At 41.1% G+C, this 3723-nt stretch overlaps 1 non-coding gene across 1 annotated transcript; it reads left to right on the top strand.

The window, feature by feature from the left end:
• Positions 1 to 2502: 2502 nt before the first annotated feature.
• trnam-cau (transfer RNA methionine (anticodon CAU)) lies at positions 2503 to 2575 on the top strand. The gene has a single exon. It is a non-coding gene; the product is annotated as a tRNA-Met (tRNA).
• The last annotated feature ends 1148 nt before the right edge of the window (positions 2576 to 3723 follow it).

The following is a 3723-nucleotide window of genomic DNA, read 5'->3' as shown; positions in this document are numbered from 1 at the left end:
TACCTTCAGTTGCCAAAGTCCAAAGTTCTAGAATTCTCATCCTAATTGTCCATCTCTTTTTTTTAAGAGTTTTTTAAAATTCACCTTTTTGATTTAGGTTGGGTCATCTATCTTAATACCTCTTTACATCGTTCAGTGTCTAGTTTTATTTTGTAGCAAAATTGGGATGCTTAATTACATAAAATGTGTTATTTTAGTGGAGGTTACTTAGGGTGTAGGTTTGCTCGCTGAGCTGTAGGTTTGATATCAAGACGTTTCTTTACCTGGCTAGATAACATCATCAGTGGTGACCTCCAAGTGAAGCGAAGCTGTTGTCTCCTGCTTTCTGTTTATATGTTTGTTCTGGATGGGGTTCCAGGGGTTTGTGGTGATGTCATTTCCTGTTCATTTTCTGAGGGGTATCTAGATCTATGTGTTTGTTTATGGCGTTGTGCTTGGAGTGCCAGGCCTCTAGGAATTCTCTGGCATGCCTCTGCTTAGCCTGTCCCAGGATAGATGTGTTGTCCCAGTCGAAATGGTGGTTGTTTTCATCCGTGTGTTTTGTCCATGGGTTGTACTGGGTCTTTTAAGATTGTTTGTTATTGGAATCCTCATAACACACAAATCCACCAACACTCTCAAACAAAAACTAACAAACTTAAAGACCCAGTACAACCCATGGACAAAACCAACGTCATTTACAAAATTCCATGCAAGGACTGCCACAAACACTACGTAGGACAAACAGGAAGAAAGTTAGCCACCAGGATACACAATACCAGCTAGCCACAAAAAGACACTACCCTCTCTCCCTCGTAGCCCTACACACAGATGAAAACAACCACCATTTCGATTGGGATAACACATCCATCCTGGGACAGGCTAAGCAAAGACATGCTAGAGAATTCCGAGAGGCCTAGCACTCCAACCACAACGTCATAAACAAACATATAGATCTAGATACCATCTATCAACCCCTCAGAAAACGAACAGGAAATGACATCACCACAAACTCCAGGAACCCTATCCAGAACAAACATAAATAGAAAGCAGGAGCGAACAGCTTCGCTTCGCTTCACTTGGATGTCACCTAGCCAGGTAGTGGAACATCTGGATATGAAACCTACAGCTTAGCAAGCAAACCTATACCCTATACCTCAACCTGAGCTACAAACCTTGCAAAAAAAGTGGAAGTTACTAGTGTAGTACCTGAGCTATTCATAAGAATGAGTCCCCTAGTCCTGGTGATTGGAGTTACATGTGCTGAAATTGGACCCCTCTAAGCAGTTCCAAGTAGTGTATTTTCTTATGCTTTAAAAATTAAAACCACTTTATTTATTATGGTAATGCTATTTGTTTTAATGTTCTTAGCCAAAATCATCAATGCTCTTTTTGTGCAGTTAAAACATACTAATGCACATTCATTAACTACTTATGCTATTTATAGAGATTTGGTTCTGCTGGGCTCCATTACAGTCTTCCTTTCTCAGGTAGGTCTAAGTTCCACCAGTGGTGCATGCTGTCTATTAACACAACAGCTTTAAATCCCTTATCTATAGGGTATGTGGGCTGGAGTTTAGGAGCAAAATAAATTGCTGAAATTAAAAGTTGTTTTGCTTTCTTTATATTCTTAGATAGATACACCCTACAAATTCCTGCAAAAGCAAAATATTTCCGGTTGCCATAAAACTGAGATAAATATCCAAAAAACTGAGAATGCTAGGGGTCACAGCAATTATGGCGGGAATCGTTACAGATTAATGACTGTTCATCAGAGGACCTATGAAAGTCCACCGACCTTAAACTTCAACTCTGTTTCTCTCCCTTTTTAAAAAACCTTTTTTCTTCTTTCTGTTCATTACTTTTCTTTGAACTGCAAATTCCCTGCAGGAATTCCAACACGAATCTCATTATCTCCCACTATATATTTGCTTAAAACAATGCTTCTAAAATATTAGTTTACAGAAAATCATTTTAGACTTAAATCTTTCTCAAGTTCATTTAGAAACTATGGAAGTACTATACTTTTGACATGCTTGGGTGTCTGTAACAGGTTCCCATGTATTGACTGATCTTGCATCTCAATCCTTTGCCTTTGCAAATAGGTCCAGAAATTCCTTGCTGCTAATTATTCTAACTGAAACATGTTGGTCGCAGGATTGAATGCACAAATAATGATCCCCTGCTCCATCCGCATTTTATTATGTAGTGTGACGTGCACCTAAATTGCAGCAAACGCTTGTACAATAGAGACTAGAGCTCCAACAGCTGGTGCCTGTCGGGGAGTAACTTCACGCGCGCGGCTCATCCCCGGCCCCGCGCGGAAAGGGGCGGAGCCACCCACCTACCATTTACAAATGAGGCCGAATGAGCAGTTGAACTCGGGCGACCCACCCTCTTCCGCGAACCTGCTGCAAACTGTAACTGCGCCCCCGTCAGTGTCGTAAACTATCGTCAAACCGTAACTGGAATACAGTGACAGATCCTACCTTCATAAAATACTTCTTCCAGCTTTTGGGCAGAGCCTCGTTAGCGCAGTAGGTAGCGCGTCAGTCTCATAATCTGAAGGTCGTGAGTTCGATCCTCACACGGGGCACAAGTTTTTTTTAAATCCCAAGTATTGTTAATGAATATACGTGAAATTTAACTTTTAATAGTTTTATTATGAATGTTTTAGCGGGTTCTACATTTTTAACAGGCAGTGAGCTCTCTATTACACAATGTTCTAAAGATGCCATACTATTGCTTCAGATGCAGAGACCAATTAAGGACATTAGCTGCCCATGTCCCACTTCTTGTACTTTTGCATTTACATATTCATGTTTATCCCAAAAACATAGCACCATTCTGCTTGTCTTCACCCACCAAAGTCTCTGCATTCAAGTAATCATTCTCTGTGATTTCTATCACTGCCAGCATTCTGTCACCAACACAGAAGATGGTGGGGTTACTAAATGTTCAGTGTTTACTGTGGAGAAGGATATGGAAGATGGAGTATGTGGGGAAAGAATTAACAACATCTTTAAAAATGTCCATATGTTAGAGGAGGTAATGCTGGACATCATAAAATACATAAAGGTGAATAAATCTCTGGACTTGATCAGAAGTACCATAGAACTGTGTGAGAAGCTAGGGAACTGATTCCTGGGAACCTTGCCGAGAAATTTATATCATCGACAGGTGAGATGCCAGAAGACTGGAGGTTGGCTAACGTGGTGCCATTGGTAAGGCATACTATAGATCCATGAACCTGATATCAGTGGTGGCCAAGTTGTTGGAGGGAATCCTGAGACACAGCATTTACATGCATTTGGAAAGGTAAGGGCTGATTAGACATAATCAACATGGCTTTGTGCATGGGAAATTGTGTCTCACTAAACTGATTGAGTTCTATGATGAAGTAACGAAGAGGATTGATGAGGGCTGAGGGATGGACATGATCTATATGGCATTCAGTAAGGTGTTTGACAAGGTTCCTCACGGTAAGCTGATTAGCAAGGTTAGATCATATGGAATGTAGGGAGAACTAGCCATTTGGATACAGAACTGGCTCAAAGATGGAAGACAGAGGGTCTTGGTGGAGGATTGTTTTTCAGACTGGAGGCCTGTGACCAGCGCTGTGCCACAGAGTTCGGTGCTGGGTTCACTGCTTTTCATAATTTATATAAATGATTTGGATGTCAACATTTCCTCTCCAGATGTCCCCAACAGTACCCTTCCACTGACACTCTCATTCGTTTGGCC

This window comes from Hemiscyllium ocellatum, chromosome 7, assembly GCF_020745735.1.
Source record: "Hemiscyllium ocellatum isolate sHemOce1 chromosome 7, sHemOce1.pat.X.cur, whole genome shotgun sequence".
Lineage (NCBI taxonomy): Eukaryota > Metazoa > Chordata > Chondrichthyes > Orectolobiformes > Hemiscylliidae > Hemiscyllium > Hemiscyllium ocellatum.
The sequence above is the reverse complement of the archived record's forward strand: the minus strand, read 5'-3'. Positions and strand labels throughout refer to the sequence as shown.